The 18464-nt window shown below is 43.0% G+C and overlaps 1 protein-coding gene and 1 long non-coding RNA gene across 32 annotated transcripts in view; one reads left to right on the top strand and one right to left on the bottom strand.

Annotated features, from left to right (window-relative positions):
- MAGI1 (membrane associated guanylate kinase, WW and PDZ domain containing 1) overlaps window positions 1–18464 on the top strand; it is a 683050-nt gene that overhangs the window by 60876 nt on the left and 603710 nt on the right. The gene's annotated exons all lie outside the window — the stretch shown is intronic.
- Window positions 13547–16595, bottom strand: LOC128342758 (uncharacterized). Its single transcript, XR_008315155.1, has 3 exons — window positions 16491–16595; window positions 14490–14524; window positions 13547–14209 (listed from the first exon to the last, which is right to left on the bottom strand). It is a non-coding gene; the product is annotated as an uncharacterized LOC128342758 (long non-coding RNA).

Here is an 18464-nt window from a genome sequence, read left to right as displayed (position 1 = left end):
TCCATGCTCTTGCACATTAGCAAAATCTAATTTATTTGGGAGATGCTTTTAACAATTATGGCCTGCCTTATCCCTTTTTCGCCATGTAGTGATCTTTGTGATGGACAGTGGTCCATGTGGCCTAGAGATGCTGCTAGCCTTGGGCCATAAACACCCAAATAATGTTTTGAATTTTCTTCCTTCTCAGTATTTTTGGTAAATGCTTTAACAGGCCAAGTAAATACAAGTTGCAGTACTAAGACCCATTAAGCTCCTCATGTGTACTTAAAAGCATCCACTAGTGCTCATTGGTGGATAAAAATCCAGACACCATATCCTACAAGGAAAAGGACCAGTAACTCTTGCCTGTCTTGAAAAACCCAATTCTCCTGACACGTGTATGCATGCAAGTGAAAAAACTCACAAGAGACTTGACTACTAGTTGTATCCTGCACTTCAAAGGGAATGCAGTCTAATTAAAACAATCTATCACAAAGAAAGTGAATATACTTCCAAGTGTTATTCAGGAAGAGGGAATGGGGTGAGCTGCTAATTTGAAATTTAGCTTTAATTTAGCAAGGAAATTAATATAGGTATAATTAAAAATGTGCAAATGGATTTTATGCACAGTTTTTGGAGAGTGGGAGTGAGCAATAGCATATACAAACAGTTCCTTGTAATGAGAATTGGTTTTTAACAGTCAAATATTTATGAAGAATGTGTTTACTATGTGAAACTGTTGAGTGGGGGATAATTTGACCTTGTAGTATTCTGCTCTCACACTGGCAGAATAAAAAAGGCATGGGCTCCTTTCCAATGAGTGGCACTCGTATGCAGACCTTCTTGGAAGCCTAGCCTCCTGACTTGAGTAGGGATGCTGAGAAATAGTGCTTGCAGAAATCCACACATTTAGGCTTCACTCACTAGCCAACCATTATTTCTGATTGCCACTAATCCCTTGCTTCCCTCAGATCCTTTCCTGGCATATAGGCAGAGGGTTTAGGAGAGAAGTGGGTCTTCTGTCCTTTGCACGGGGATATAGGAATGGAAACAGGGGGAGCCCTCTGTTCCTGCTCAGAAAGAATTCCTGCTGTTGCTTACCTGCTTAAAAATGACAGTGGGAATGAGATCTTGGGAGAGGAGATCTCTGTGTTGCTGGTTGTCCTTTTTGCCAGAGAGCTGTAGTGGCACTTGCTTACTTGGAAGTAATTACACAGCATCTGAGCACTTGCTCAAATTCAGCCCTAGAGAAAGACCCTCAAGGATAGAGGAAACAGAATAGTGATAATGGTATGTAGGAGCACTCACTCATGATACTTTCAATAAAAACAATGGGTATGTTCATGTAAACATAACATGCTGCAATAGGACAGAAGTAAAAGTTTCTTAAGTATGCAGTTCATGGGTTTTGTTGCCTTTGGAAAAGGGCATTTTGTACAACCGCATAAACTGGCTGTCATCTGCACCCCCGGTCCTGTCTGTTGGTTTAACTGTTATGTCATAGAATGTTCACAAAGTAGCTCCTGAAAGAGGTTGGGCCATTCTTCATTTGGAATAAAGAAAAAACAAGTTTTTCTTCGTTAGAGAAACTTTGGCAGAGTTAAACTGAAGACCAGGCCATTACCTAAACTTGTGAGAATCTGTCATGCTTAATCAGAATCATTGCTTCTTGCCAAGCAGAGCTGCAGAAAACCTGCTGTTGAGACCTATTTTTCCTCTTTTATGTGGCTTGTATCCCTGGAAGCAGAACAGGGAGGTAGATGTCTTGGTGCTGCCACCCGGCATCTCCAGAGCAGGACAAACCAGGCCTTCGAAGAGTGTAGACCAAAGGATGCTCTTCCAAACTATCAGGTGTTTTATTGGCCTGGGTATAATCCAACCACATTTTTGCCTGCAAGTCTTACTGGATTTTCCTTTGTCTAACAAACTGTTGTGCTAAAGAGTGAAGTGGTTTAAAACCATAAAACACCAAAATGCAAGTGACCTGAAACTGCTGGATAGGAAGCAGAAAAAAAAAAGAATGGCTACTGATGGGAGCACTTGAAATTCTCCTTAATGGGCAGAAGAAATGCCCATAGATGTTCTAATGCACTTCAACATATGTATGCATCAGAGCAGCATGCAATCAAACAAACCAGACTTGAGTATTCTGAAAAATAATCTGTGGCTCAGAACCTGGTGGCCACTTCCTTTACTGGGGAAAATTTTAAATATCCTTCCTAAGCCAACCTGGCGTGAAGAGTGGAATGATTCTGCGCTGTGGCAGATTTCAAGTGGCTGGGTGGGAAGTAAAATAAAAAATAAAAAAATCTATATCCAGGTCATACATACATATCCATTACTAATGGAGCTGACAGTTTACAACAACAAATATTTATATACCACTTTTCAACAAAATACAGAGAAATAATAAATAAATAAGATGGATCCCTGTCCCCAAAGGGCTCACAATCTAAAAAGAAATGTAAGACAGACGCTAGCAACAGCCACTGGAAGTGGAACTGGGGGTGGATAGGGCCAGTTACTCTCCCCCTGCTAAATAAAGAGAATCACAAAGGTGCCTCTTTGCCCAGTTAGCAGGGGTCATTTGTGAATGAGCCACCAGGGATCAGGCATTGCAGGCAGAAGTTTAGTTTCCTTTCAAATGCAGTGTTTCTTAATAGAGGCAACTCACCCATTCAGCTGTGAATCCTCTAGTGATGGGCATGCACTTGTTAACTAGTTCTTGGTGTGAATACTGTCAGGCAGAAGCTTCTGAGATGTTCCGAGAATATGGGTCTGGTAGAGGCCTTGATGTCCCTGATACAAACAGAATTAGCATCTTGGGAAAGCTTAAGTTGTCAGATTATTTATTTATTTATTTTTACATTTATATCCTGCTCTTCCTCAAAGGAGCCCAGAGCGGTGTACTACATACTTGTGTTTCTCCTCACAACAACCCTGTGAAGTAGGTTAGGCTGAGAGAGAAGTGACTGGCCCAGAGTCACCCAGCTAGTTTCATGGCTGAATGGGGATTTGAACTTGGGTCTCCCCGGTCCTAGTCCAGCACTCTAACCACTACACCACACCGGCTCTCTTGGAAAATATGGAAGATTGGAAAATATGTCACTCTGACCAAGGGGTGTTGCCTAGTGACAGAGTGCCTGCACAGGATACTCTTCAGACCTGCAAATAAGGAAACAAAAGCAAAGAGAAATAGAGCCCGTGTGGCTGTTCTCATGGGCAGCCAAGTCCTGGCTTGGGCAGCACAGCCTGGGCATGGCTGCCCACATGAATAGCTGCATTTACTCCAAGCTTTAACCTTGGTTTAAGGGTTAAGCGCACCCGTATGCTCCTGGCTGAGGGAGGATCCCTCAATACACCACACTCCTGGTGCGGTGCATTGAGGAATGCCAGAAGACTTCCTCCTCCTGCTGTCTGCTCTGTCCCCTGCTGCAGAATGACCCTGTATTGGGCGAGTGGCAGAGTGAAGTGCCCAACATTGCTTGTTTGTGGTGACGCAGGCGGGAGCCCGCTTCCCCACCAGCCCTCTGCCCCGCCCATTGATTTGGTCATATGTACAACCCTTATGTGTAGACAAGGCAGCCACTCATAAGAAAGGACCTCTTTGATCTCATGTCACATATTGGACTGACTGGTGTTGCTAACTTCAGTTTCGAGAAATGCCAGACTTTCTTGCATCCATGAGGAAATGTCAAGAGCACATGTGTTTCAAGCTTGAGAAAATACACCTTGGGATGCAAGTAAAAAAAGTATGTGTGTGTTTACTCCACATCCTGAGATTTTTAATTTGCATCTAGGAGCCAGCCCAAAAACTTAGGAGTCAGTGGAAACTTGACAAAATTACTGGACTTAGTGTTGGATATTGTGTAGGGTGGAGGCTGGATGGTTGTTTTTATCTCTTTAACAAATACCAGGGAAGGAAAATACCAGGGAAGGAAATAACTTGAAAGTTGTGTATTGCTCTGTCTTGCAAAATGGTAGTCTACACATACATGTGATGGCCAGCACACATAATAGAGAACAAGTATTTGTCACTAATAGTTACAATTTTTAATGGAAATGAATGTAACCTTTGAGTGACCTAGAACAATGATGGTTCAAAGCAAATTTCCACCATGCCTTTTCATTGACTACCATCATGCCACATCAAAGACAAATGTGACAATCTAATATATTCTCCCTTGTACTCTCCCCTCTTTTCATCTCCAAAATCTGAGAAGCTTTCTTCAATTCAATGTGTTAACTTTTGAGATGAGGAAGGCCAGGCAGGTACACAAAAACTTGTCTGACTTTGGCTACAAGCTTACTTGGGAGTAAGGCCTACTGAATATAGTAGGACTTGCTTCTGAATTAAATATAGAATTATTCTGATGAAATGTTTATGTGGATAATGCTCCATTTGGGGCATTTCCATTTTATTTGCTTTAATGTGGTTCTTAACCAATGTACTTGAAGAGAATGATTTTTACTAGAAAATATAATTCCTAATTATCCTTTAAAATGCACCCCAGGGCATGTATTCACAATGCCTCAGCCCCAAAGGAAGCACACATTTTATTCAGCTCAAGCTGAACTTGGCTTGGATCTGCTTTTGGTACCCAAGTGCTATTGTACCTTTTTGGACAATTTAAGTGCCAAAAACTACTTTGGGTGGAGTTCAAGATATGTATGACTGGCTCAGTCTGTTGTGGCCACATGGGAAGTAGGCACGTGCTGACGAAACATAATGCCTCTCAGGGGCTCATAGTGTTGGGTGAATAGACCCTTGAGACCTCTTACTGCTCACTATGCTTTTCAGTTCAAGTTTTTGCCTGCATGATGTAGCTGGGAACCCAGCTGGGAGCCTATTAGATTTCTTTTTGCCGTGGATCAGGGTAGGTGAACATCAAAACTGACTGTCTTTGGGGACTCTGCAAGGAAAGTAATCCATCTTAATCTTATGGATTTATATGGCTTCTTTTGAAGAAGCTCAATAGAAATGAAGAGTGTGAAGTCTCTACAATGTCATTTTATTTATAAATTACTTAATGCCTCAATCCTAAAATGTATTTACTTAGAAGCAAGTCCTGTTGATTTTCACCGAAACATAATTCCCATATGAGTGTGCTCACAGTCATGTACTGTGTAATAAGCCTCTCATTTGCTTATCTCCCCCCCCCCCCGCCTTTTTGCAGGCTATTCAGGACTGACAGAATCGAGTTCTAATTTGGCACAGGAGGATTAAGCATAGTTAAAAGAACTATTCAAGAAAGAGACACAAATGGGGAATGGATTTGCTTAACAGCGTGCTATGATGTCAACTATCTTTTTTTCATAAATGTGACAGACCTCTTTGTGGGAGAGCGTAAATAACCTATAAATTACAGCTGCACCGTCACATAGTTTGCTTAAAGTGGATCCTCAGTGAGAGCCAGGCCTTCCCTTGTTACCTTGTTCTTTGGTCCTTGAGAAAAAGGTTACTGAAGTAGAGTTTTGTTTTTGTGTGCAGAATTATTGATGCCTTGGATAGATCTGATTAGGGAGCCACGATGAATTAATTTATTTTATTTAACACATTTCTGTACTGCACAAAACCTACATCTCTGGGTGGCTTACAATAAAAATACAATTAAAACAAAAGTTGAACATTAAAACAATTTAAAACTTTTAAAAATTAAAAGTATTACACACCTGCAGTAGCAGATCATAAGTCTTCTGCATGGCAGAAAATTATATATGATATAGAACTGCCTATTTTGTGTTACACCCTGCTGACTAAATTAAACCTCTGTCTTCTGTGTCACGCAGTATTCAAAACTACTTTCTGTGAACACAAACAATTTAAGGAGGGTTACTTGGAACATAGGAAACTGCCATTTACTGAGTCAGACCATTGGTCCATCTAGCTCAATATTGTCTACCCAGACTGGCAGCGGCTTCTCCAAGGTTGCAGGCAGGAATCTCTCTCAGCTCTATCTTGGAGAAGCCAGGGAGGGAACTTGAAACCTTCTGCTCTTCCCGGAGCGGCTTCATCCCCTGAGGGGAATATCTTGTAGTGCTCACACATCAAGTCTCCCATTCAGATGCAACCAGGGCAGACCCTGCTTAGCTATGGGGACAAGGCATGCTTGCTACCACAAGACCAGCTCTCCTCTCCAAAATGTGCTATCAAGTCTATTTCGACTCCTGGCGCCCACAGAGCCCTGTGGTTTTCTTCTGGTAGAATACGGGAGGGGTTTGCCATGGCCTCCTCCCACACAGCATGAGATGATGCCTTGCAGCACCTTCTTATATCACTACTGCCCGATATAGTAGCAGCGGGGATTCAAACTGGCAACCTTCTGTTTGTTAGTCAAGCATTTCCCCGCTGCGCAGCACTTAAGGTGACTTTTGAGCTTTCTAAAAGTTACTAGGGATGAGCCTGAACCGGTTCGTAGGTCCAGCAGTTTGGATGGTTCGGCAGCGGTGTGTGGGGGGGTCACCTTTAAGTGACTGGGAGGGTGCTCTTCCCACACACACCGAGCTACTGGCCACTTCCAGTCAGACTGGGGAGGCAAGAAGGTACGCTGCTGCCCCGTGCAGCAATTAGTGATACAGTGCCAGTGGGGGAAACAGGGTGGGGGGTAAGAGCACCCTCCCAGTCCCTTAAAGGCAACCCCCCACTGCCGAGCTGCTGGTCAGATGGCTCGTGCACATCCCTAGAAGTAATGATCTGACCACTACCAGCAGTGAGCTGCTGTGCTGCTCCTACCCTGTTTCCCCGAAAGTAAGACCTACCCCGAAAGTAAGACCTAGCAGTAATTTCTGATGTACTGCTAATTGCCCTAGTGCATTTTTGGGGGCTAAAATTAATGCTAAGACACTGTCTTATTTTTGAGGAAACACGGTACTTCTCCCCACTGCTGCACTCCCCACTCAGGAGCACCGAGCAGCATAGATGGCTGTTGCCCCATTCTTTGCCTTCTTTCTAAAGACCCAACGTGTCCCTAATAACTTTAGTGTTTACAGTCAGATCCAAACCAAATATACAGTACATGTGAGAGGGCCCAAGGCATCCTACTGGGGTGTTTTTAATTCACTCTATCTTGTTTCAAGATGGCAACCATTTAAAAAAAACCACTGTCCCTTTCAGAACCTCTACTTTACAATCCAATACAAACCAGATTCTTAGCACTTGAGAAAGGGGGCTGAAGCTATGCTGACAGCTGGGGTGTAACTATAATAGGGCAAAGGGAGACAGTTGCCTTGGGGCCCCCCAGAGACAAGTCACATGACTGACTCCCCAGCCGCGCACTTGCCCCAGGCTTCCTTCAGTTGTATTCATCCTCCGAAATTGATGTGAGTGTTAAGACCTGGAGCTACCAGAACAGCGTGTCTTTCTCTAGTACCATTAAATGACTTGCATTGTCCACAATTTACAAAACCTTTAAAAAATAATTTAGGATGATGTTCTATTGTGGCTCATAGGTGTGTATAGGTGTGTGTGTGTGTGTATTTATAAATTTTACTATGCTTTTTGTTAACACTATCCAGCCTCATTTAAGATTTCTTTACTTCATGAGCTGAGCTTCAGTGAGCGGGGGGCCCATTTTAAGATCTTGTCTCTGGGCCCACTCCAACCTTGCTACACCCCTGGCTGACAGCAGTGTTCCCTGTTGGAGGGATTCCCAGATGTTTACTACAACTCGCATCATCCCCAGCCAAAGGCCATTGCACCTGGAGATGATGGGAATTGCAGTCAACAACATCTGGGAATTCCTCTTACAGGGAACATGGGCTGCTGGGAATAATGTGATTGCAATCCCCCATCAAAAACAAATGGTAGTTAGACTCAAGATATGTAAAGTAAAAGGAAAGGTTGTGCCACTGAGTCAGTGTTGCCTTCTGGCGACCACAGAGCCATGTGGTTTTCTTTGGTAGAATCCAGGAGGGGGTTACCATTGCCTCTTCCCACGCAGTGTGAGGTGTTGTCTTTTAGCACCTTCCTATATAGCTGCTGCCCGCTATGTTTCCCATAGTCTGGAAAACATACCAGTGGGGATTCGAACCAGCAACCTCTTGTTCGCTAGGCAAGTCATTTCCCTGTGGCTTAGTATTGTATGTTCCTTCATTTTAAAATTGTAATTCTAAAAACCCTATATTGGACAAATCCAGTTCCCAAGAAGAGTAATACAATCTTGTCAAGTGGATTTCATTTGAAAATTTTAATACAACTTGGGTGTTGAAAGAAGCAGAAATTACACTCCGCTGGTTCTCCATAGAACTTAATTGTTTGCCTTGAATCCTAAGGTCATCTAGTGAGATCAGTGGTTGGTAGATATTGGAATTCTCCCCGGACCACCATGTGGCACTGGTACAGATGCCATACATTGCTGCAGTTCTGTAAGCAAATTTGCTGTTTTAAATGGATTTTATATATTTTGATGCTTACAGAATATTTTACTTTGTTAATCCTGTATTTTCTCCAAAGATGCTAGGCTGTCATATGTGATCCCCACCCCCTTTATTCTTACAACAATAATTGGAAATGGGCTAGGCGGAGATGGTGACTGGCCCCAAAATTGCCCCACAACCTTTGTGATTTAGTGGGGTTTTGAACCTGGATCTGGCCTAAGTCCCAACACTTCAGCAACCACATGACAGTGGTGTGTGGTCTCTGAATAAATAGACTTTGGTAATGAGATAATTAGCAAATCTAGTAAACTCAGTTTGTGGGGTATGCCAACTGACTGTGGGTGTGAAACTATCTATTTCTAAGGATTAACAAATCTAAATGAAAGATGCTTCAGGATGTAATCAACATAGTAAAAAGGTAAAGTGTGCCACTGAGTCGATTTCGACTCCTGGTGCCCACAGAGCCCTGTGGTTTTCTTTGGTAGAATACAGGAAGGGTTTACCATTGCCTTTTCCTGCACAATATGAGATGATGCCTTTCAGCATCTTCCTATATTGCTGCTGCCCGATATAGTAGTAGCAGGGAGTTGAGTCGGCAACCTTCTGCTTGTTAGTCATGCATTTCCCCGCTTTGACAAGGAGTGAGGTTTGTATCAGTTATGTGCTTTAACTTGAGGAGCAGTGGCTATTCCAAACATGACAAAGGGTGCAGCAATGAACATGTTTTGTTTTTGTGACCTCCTTGAGAATGTGGGTGCTCTGTCCTTGTGTATCCCCCCCCCTTTCTTTGCTCTTTAAATGGAACTTGGGATGTATCTTTAAAAAAACCCCAGGAAGTCTGAGCTAGCTATACATTCTAACAAGGTTAATGTGAGCCTCTGGTGTTTTAAGGAAAGAATGTAAAGTGTGGCAACGTGGTGTATGTATTCTGTGTATTTAATTTCAGCCACATATCCTGTCTCGAGAGTGATTGTTAACATACCCTGCTGTGCTTAATTTTTTGCAAAGATTTCCAGACATTGGGTGGTCTTATGGCTGAAGTACTGAGACATACGGGGGCTAGGTAACTGGAGCGTCAGTGTTAATTTTTAGTTTTTCTTGTATTTGAAAACTGGGGCCAAAACTATTTTTCTATTTGATCAGATTTGTGGTTCAGCTCTCCAAAAGGATGTTTGGTTCTGCTTTGTTCTCTCCCCGCCCTCATGTAGTTGTATTACATTTTGAATTGCTGCTAGGGATTTTGTGGGGGGAAGCCTGTTGAGAAAATGCTTTTGAAATTATAGGGGGTTTGATTGTATCCTGCCTGTGTATTTGGGTGCTTTTCCTTTCTCAATTAAGGAAAAACAAAAACCATATTTGGCGTAACAGAGAGACAAACTGAAAAATGAGTTTGAGCTTTTATTGCTAGATAAGTAGGGAATACAAATAGCTTTTGTGCCCTGAGATTCCAGTGACGCTAATCATTCCAGACTTCACTTGCAATCATTTTAACAGCCAGTCAAGAACACACACACACACATACACACACACACACGGAAAAACATAACAAATTTTGCTTTCTTTTTTAGAGCCTTTGCTCTGATGTTTTGGTATTCTTGGAAGCCAGCCATAGAATGGATTTGTATGATTTAAAGCAGGGGGGTTTCTTGAAAACGTGCATTAGAGGAAAGAGCTGTAGCAAATCTCTCTCTGCAGCAAGCCTGCGAGAAGAGTTGGTGATCCCTGAGAGAGGTTTTGAGGGTTCTTTCCAACTTTAAAATTTGACCCAGGGGAACACTTTTGCATAGATGGACCCATGCTTGTGATGTGCCAGGGTGTGTGTGTAGATTTATAAAAGAAAAAAAAGTGATTGCATGTATATTGAGGTAGCACACACTGAAGCCATTTTTCCATGTTATACATTTTTTAATTAATTTATTTATTCACATTTATATTCTGCTCTTACTCCAAGGTGCCCCAAAAGTCTCCATTTTGCATAAAATATGCATATGTTTATTGGTATTATAAGGGAGAGGAAAGCTGGTCTTGTGGTAGCAAGCATGACTTGTCTCCATAGCTAAGCAGGGTCTGCCCTGGTTGCATCTGAATGGGAGACTTGATGTGTGAGCACTACAAGATATTCCCCTCAGGGGATGAAGCCGCTCTGGGAAGAGCAGAAGGTTTCAAGTTCCCTCCCTGGCTTCTCCAAGATAGGACAAGATTTTTTTATTGAACCAACAAACTACTAAAGCATACAGTACGTTGCCAAAGCACAATTATATACAAAGTGGTTGTTTGTACATGATATATCTACAAAGATTTACGCACAAGGATTTGGAAACCCACAAGGTTATGAAGTATATGCAGGTAGTTCTGTAACTCAGGGGTGGGGGATTTCAAGGCACATCAGGTAATCGGGGGGGGGGGGGTTACGTCTGACGTCCATTTCCACAATTTGTCCCATTGCTGTTTAGAAGAGATACTCTTGTCTTTTTGCACATAACCGTACAAACCTTTCCAGAAGAGATTTACTGTCTCATCTGCGTGAACCTCTTGGTCGCGTCTTCCCTCCCTATTCTTATGCAGGAGCGTTGCATAAATGACATACAGGTTTACTAACCTGATTATGAGAAGGGGAACGTTCCAATTCCCTATAGTATGAGGGCACCCATTCCGTCCCGTTTCCTTGAAGGTTTCTTTCTGGGACCTATCTCCAAGATAGGGCTGAGAGAGATTCCTGCCTGCAACCTTGGAGAAGCCGCTGCCAGTCTGTGAAGACAATACTGAGCTAGATAGACCAATGGTCTGACTCAGTATATGGCAGTTTCTTATGTTCCTATGTTTCTAAATGCATATGATGATGATGATTACATTTTATATCCCACTCTTCCTCTAAAGCGCCCAGAGCAATGTACTACATACTTAAGTTTCTCCTCACAACAACCTTTTGAAGTAGGTTAGTCTGAGAGAGAAGTGACTGGCCCAGAATCACCCATCAAGTATCATGGCTGAATGGGGATTTGAACTTGGGTCTCCCTGGTCCGTCCAGCACGCTAACTACACAACGCTAGCTCTAAATACAGCCATTGTGGTGTAGGAGTGTGGATCTGAACATGCAGATCGGCAGTCTTGTACAAACAATGAAGAATAGCTATAGAGGAAAGGTTAAGAACATCTCTTGGTTCCAAATTTTGGCAGAAACAATTATCGGTTCTCTGAGAAATCCGAGAGAGAGAGAGATTACAATCTTAAACAAAATGGGAGGAAAACTAAACCATCTCAGGATGCCTTATTCTTTGCCAGGTAATACATTCCATGCTTGTGTTGCAAACCCATGCACTGTCTATAATTCTGTCCTGTAACATGGAATGTTTTAAAGTTTCACCAGAGGTCACTCGTATTGGTATTCGGTCAAATAATGTTTGTGCATACTGTTTGGTAACTCTTATGACTTTTGTTCAGAGCATGGGACTTGAAGGAGGAGTGTGCTTGTTCCCTGTTGCTGGAGGTCATGGCTAGAACTAGTGGATTGCAATTACAAGGAAGTAGATTTAGGCAAGACATTTGGAGGAATTGCCTAACTGTAAGAGCTGCTGGGCAGTGAAATAGTCTGCCTTATGCAGTGGTAGGCTCTCCTTCACTGGAGGTTTTCAGAAGGATTAAAAACAAACAAACCTGAGAGGCTCTATATAGCACTTGGCTGCACTGAACTGGGGGTTAGACTAGAAGACCTGCAGGGTCCTTTCCAACTCTGGAATCCTAAGGCAGTGTGCAGTGATATGCTGTATTTCCTGTTGTATCATGTGCAACTGACTTGGGTTGGGAGGACAGAGACAGTCATAGTTGCCAAAATCCAGCCTGCCTTCTGTCAAAATCTACCACCTAGTTTCACTAATCAGACATAGCTGCCATGAGATTTTGTAATGTTTGAGCCACCAGGCTTTTAGGGCAGGCAAATCGCTTCTTTATACCCAGGTTAAAATATTTTGAAAAGTGAAACATCCCCCACCCCCACACCCCAATAGCACAGGGAGCCTATTCCACCAGTAAATGTAAAGGAAAAGTTGTGTCGACTCCTGGTGATCACGGAGCCCTGTGGTTGTCTTTGGTAGAATACAGGAGGAGTTTACCATTGCCTCCTTCCACACAGTATGAAATGATATCTTTCAGCATCTTCCTGTATCACTGCTGCCCAATATAGGTGTTTCCCATCGTCTAGGAAACATACCAGCCAGGATTTGAACCAGCAACCTTTTGCTCCCTAGGCAAGTTACTTCCCCATTGCGCTACTGTGGGCCCATATTCAGATTTTTTTTAAAAAAAAAAGATTTTGTATCCCTCTCTTCCTCCAGGGAGCCCAGAGTGGTGTACTAAATTCTTAGGTTTCTCCTCACAGCAACCCTGTGAAGTAGGTTAGGCTGAGAGAGAGAAGTGACTGGCCCAGAGTCACCCAGCTAGTATAATGGCTGAATGGGGATTTGAACTTGGGTTTCCCTGGTCCTAGTACAGCACTCTAGCCTCTATACCACGCTGGCTCCTATTGACTGAGGATGAAATGATAAGTTTCTCACAAGAGGCAGCAGTTCTCCCCAGCTGTGGAGAAAAAGCTCTCCCACCCCTTAACCAAAGCCGTTTTGATGGATGTTATATAGCCGCAGACTCTTATTTGTTCCCATTTTGTAAGGCCACTAGACTTCTTTCCCCCACTTGCAAGATAATCTGAAGCTACAAACAAAACTCCTAGCACTTTATTTCCTCTGTGAACTTCTTCATAGCAGAGCTTCTGCTGAAGATGGCATTTTAATGGATTAGGAGCTTCTAACTCAATACCAGCAAGCAGAGTTTATCGCCTATAGGATCAGCGAAGTTTAAGGGAGAAAAAACAAATAACATAAAAAATTGATTTGCTTCGCGGAGAGGAAAATAAATGTGGGTGTTATGTGATGGATGGTTAACAGCTTCACACACACACACACCCCGCTCCACAAACTCTTGAATTGTTACACATTAGCTTTACTTTCTTGGGGCAAACCTTCTTCTGCTTGTTAAATTGCACTTAAGTCTCTCCCCCGCCCCCCACCAAACTCTCAACTCAAATATTTTGTTTCCTTTTGAGTATTAACTTAATTTTAACCCAAGTATGAGAAATTCCAGGGAGTTGGGTCACATAACCATTGAGAGTAGGACAACAATAGTTTTCATCAAGTAGGTATTTAATGAAACTTCAGTTTATAATAATAAGTCTGCAGCAGCTGAGTAATTACTGCAGTGCACTCTTTTGGCCTGTGGGTTGGCTTTAACGTGAAGTCTTGCCTTTCCCACAACATAAACTCTGAATGACATCAGAAACTTTAAAGACAAAAATGTAAACTTGAACAAAGGTTGGCCTGTGCCAGCAAAAGCATTTCATACTAAGAAATGTGTTTGATTTATTTTATTTTATTTTTTGCCCCTCAGATGGAGCGATTCCCTGCTTGAACTGGGCAAAATCCAAACAGCCACTTTTTTGACCTTCTTGAAACCTGACTATTGGGCAGCTGCTCTTGAAGTCAAATTGATGCAAGGATCAGGACAGAACAAAAGCATTAGCATATTGCATTGGCATCAGAATCAATTTGATGTTTCAGTGTGTTACCCAGTTGTCTATTCATGGCAGTCATTGTCTTGCAAATTAATGTAGTTGTTAAGGTTGATTTAACCTAGAGTTTTACCACCTTGTTTGTCATGACAGATAAGATTTTAATAACACTGAGAAGTGCTGCCACAGTATTACAGTTTCTTTTTCCTTCTGTGACATCATTTCCTGCTTCCGACTTTGTGTGGAGATGGTGTACAGCCATCTCCCTTTCCTATGCATTAGTGTTGTCAATCAGACCTAGAAAATAAAGCAACCTTTAGAGGTTTTCTTTTTTAGAGGTTTACTTTCAGCAGACATGATTGGAAATTGGGAGAATGGGCTGAGCAATGACTGTGTGCCTCTTTCAAAACTTGTTTGAAGTGCACCTGTAGGAAATTGAGGATGCCGCCATATTTTATAATCCATGCTTCCCAGTCTAAGAGAAAACACTTGGGTCTAGATCAAAATGCTAGGATCATCAAAAGAAAATTTCAATTTAACCTGTTAGCCGCAGCTAAGAAATCTACTTGTTACTCACCTACTTATGATGAGGACTGTGTGTATGCTGGGATTCTGTGGGAAAACATGCACAGAAGGTGTTATTGGAGAATCTTAGCTGACTTTTGCTGGATGAAAACTACTAGCCCATATGCCTGTGCTGGGGATGTGCGTGGAATTCTCCCGAATTTGATTTGGATAGATTCAATTTGGAACCATTGGACAAAGTGGAGATTCATTTGAATTAATTCAAATTTGCCCAAATTCAAATTGAGTTGAATAGAATTTGAATGAATTTACCTGAATTTTATTTGAATTCAGGCAATTTCAAATCGATTTGAAAGACTCTCAACTTTGTTCAATGGTTCCAAATCAAATAGATTTGAATTCAGTCTGAATTGAATTCGGGTGAATTTCATGCTCATCACTAGCCTGTGCAGATATGTTTAAAAGCATATGAGGAAAAGATGTAATCCCAGAAGCCAAAGAGGTGGTTGAATGTGGGGCTTAGCTCCATGCCCTTCCCTTGCTGCATAAAACAAGTTATGCAAAATAGTAAAAGTGCAGAATAAATCTATGGAAATCTTCTCAATTGACATGGCTTATGTATATCACAGAATTCTGGTTTTTGTGGTGCTCGGTTGTGTGGGCACAACCCAATTTATGAAGCATGCACAGAGCTTCAGCAGTCCAATCAGGGGTGCTTACTACTTTTCTGAGAGTTGCTGTAAAAGAGAAATCCCATCAGTGTTGCCTACTTAGCATCTTTGTGGCTGGACTCAGTCTTCATGGCCCAACAGAACTGCCTTAAAAAAACACACAACCCTCCTGTTTTCATACAGAAACATTTCAGCATTACGTAACAAAGAGAGAGTCCTATTTCAGAACATGACTGATCCCTCAAGGGCTGACACTTGAGATCTATATCACTCTATTTCTTGATCTGACTAGGGTAAATCGCTATTTCTTGTAAGCTTGGCAGAGACATGCAATGCTGAATGAATATAAACATTGGATTGTTGCCGTTGTTGAAGTTTGGCCTTGCTGACATCCTTGAGTTCTGTATTGCAAAAACAACCATTGTTGGGCAGTAAAATTCTTTGGACAGATTCTGCCTCTTCAGTGCTCTTTTTGAATAGTCCCAGATAGCAACATTTTATATCATATCTGAGGACAACCCCTCCACGCCGCCCTCACACACACACACACACACACGTTTATTTAAATAATACCTGATAACATTATAACATAACTTTGCATGTGTGTCTTCAACTATGACAGACCACAAAAAATATACAATTTATAGCAGAGCTTGAAGATACAGAGAAAGAAATATTACAAGATCTCTTGATTTAACATTCAATTCTACCCATCTTAAAAAACTACTAGCCGACCCCGCGCACAGCATCTGTGTGCTCTTTGGGGCTGGCGGTTACCTCTCCCCCCGCTTCTGCCCCAGTCTCTGCTTCCGGGCCCAGCCACCTCTCCTCCCTACTGCCACTTCTGGCCCCCCTCTTTCTTTCCCCCCTCCTGGGCCTTGCCTCCGCGGCCAGGCCAGGCCCACCACCTCTGGCCTCCACGGCTGGGCTGCTGCGGCGGCAACCAATCCTCCTGGATGCGCCTCAGCATCTGCTGCCCAGCCAATCAGCTGACCTCTGGGACACACATTCCAAGGCACACCTAGGAGAATTAATATAACTAGCCGACCTGCAGAGAGCATCTGTGTGCTCTTTGGGACACCCCTTCCTCCTGCCCCATTCTCATTCCCCCTTCCTCCTGCCCCATTCTCATTCCCCCTTCCTCCCTCCCCCCAATTCGCCCACCCCCTTCCTCTCCTCTCCCCACACTGAGTACCTTACCTCTGCTGCCACAGACCAGGCCCTCCTTACCGGGTGGCAGGTGGCCAAAAAGGCCCCTGCCGCTGCCGTTCCTCCTCCCGGGTGGCAAACAGGAAAGTTCCACTACCCGGTTCCCTCCTGCCCCGGCCTCCCACAGGTGCCTACGCTCCACGGGCGGCTCCGCGGCTGGCCCACCGCCTCACCTCTGCATCCGGGCCTGCAGGCCTGCTGCCGGGCCAAGTACCAGCTCCGCAGCCTGCCGCCACAGCTGAGCCCACCGCCACCTCGCCTCCACAGCCGGGGCCGAGTACCAGTTCTGTGGCCCGCCGCTGGTCTCCACAGCCGCCGCTTGCCTCCCAGTCACAGTGCCAGCCAGTCCCAGCAGGTTGGCCCGCCATTGGCCTGCACCCCAGCCAATCAGCTGGCTTGCCGGGACGCACATTCCATGGCACACCCAGGACAAATAAATATATAGATAAATATATATATAGATCAGATATTTATAGACCTTTTGTCAACAAGATGAAATGGCACAAGAATTTACAGTTTTCAGCATGTTTACTCATCAGCCGAAGGTGACTGAGAAGCAATTTGACTTAATATATAAGATATACACAATTTAAACCTTCTGGTGAAGTATATGTATATGTATATAAAGGGGAACTATTGCTTTTTAAAAAAAGTGTTTTTCTATTTGGCTTTTCATATTGGATATATTTGCGTTGAAATTTTGTCAGGCACCACAGTTCCCTAGATTTCCCCCCTCAAACAAATAATATATAGGTGGAGGTTTTTCTGATTTCCATCAAACTGCTACTAAAAGTTTAACAGCTCCTAGGAAGAGAGAGACCAGGTCTCTCTTTAGAGATGGGTAACCATGTCTCTCTTACTTAAGAGGACTTGTTTAGGGGTGTGCACTGACTCTTTGGCATGATTCAGTTTCACCGTTCGGTTGGGCCTGTCAGTTTGATGGAACAACTCAAATCTGGTTGAAGCGGTTTGCAATCAAACTGCTCTACCTGGCCTAGTTCGCGGTGGTCCAGTTGGCAATCGAACCGGTTCTGTATATCCCTAGACTTAGTAATAGTCTTAACAAATTCTTTTGAAACAATTTGAGATTCATAATTTTGGGGCAAGATCATAATCTGTGGTACACAAGTCTCTAGTTTTACAGTTTCTGCAGAATTGTGGAGAATAATTCTGGTTAATATAGCAAAGTGTCGGGGTTATGCTATCTGGTAAATATCTTAACAGTAATATATGTAGGATGTAGAAGTGTATGGAAAAAGATAACCAAATTTCAGCCTTTTAAAATTGTGTTAGCTAAGGAGCTTAGATCTTAGGTCCGCTTAGTCACTTAGGAAGGCTCCTATGCCCATGTCATAGAACCCAGATATTTGGGCACATATGAAACCATCCCTTAGAATATGACATGATTAGGTTTAAGTTACTCATAGTTTTCTGCAGATTTCTGGAGAGAGGTGTGGTGCTTGAAGGAGGTGCTGTACCTGAAGGCACTTGAACATGGGAGAGAATTGTATACCGATAACCGAGGTGCAACAGTATTCCTGTTCATACATTAATTCAACACATGTAATCAGTCACATCTGCTGCCCTCCCGACCTCCATGTTTAAAGGCCCTGTGCTCACAGAGCACATTCTGGCATATGCACATAGATGTTTTACATATGTGAACATTGGAAGTTGCCTTACATTGAGTGAGACGGTTGGTCCATCAGAGGTCATCCTTGTCCAGCTGTCCAGGGTTTCAGACGGGAGTCTTTCCCAGCTCTGCTTAGGGATGCTGGGGTTGAACCTTGGACTTGTTGGCATGCAACACAGATGTTCTAGCACCTAGCTACAGACCCTTCCCTTCTGCAACCCTTGAGCACATAGATGATGCACACAATTCTGGCTTTCCTACCCACACATTGATTTGACAGAACAAGGCTAATGTACTGAGGCTGACTAGCTTAAGCTAGGAGACTTCAGAAGGCCCACATCCAATTTATTAAATTGATCTTTTCACTTTCTGTTTCAAAGATTTCTCTCTATCTAGAAACAAAACCAACTAGATTGACCTCAGTGACTTTTGGTTTTTTTAAGTGGGAAAAAGAGGAAAAGAAATGGTTGGGTCATGCAGAGAATCAGTGGCTGAGCAGGCAATTGAACTTGGA

Source organism: Hemicordylus capensis, chromosome 2 (assembly GCF_027244095.1).
Source record: "Hemicordylus capensis ecotype Gifberg chromosome 2, rHemCap1.1.pri, whole genome shotgun sequence".
NCBI classification, from domain to species: domain Eukaryota; kingdom Metazoa; phylum Chordata; class Lepidosauria; order Squamata; family Cordylidae; genus Hemicordylus; species Hemicordylus capensis.
This window is presented reverse-complemented; position numbering and strand designations above follow the sequence as displayed.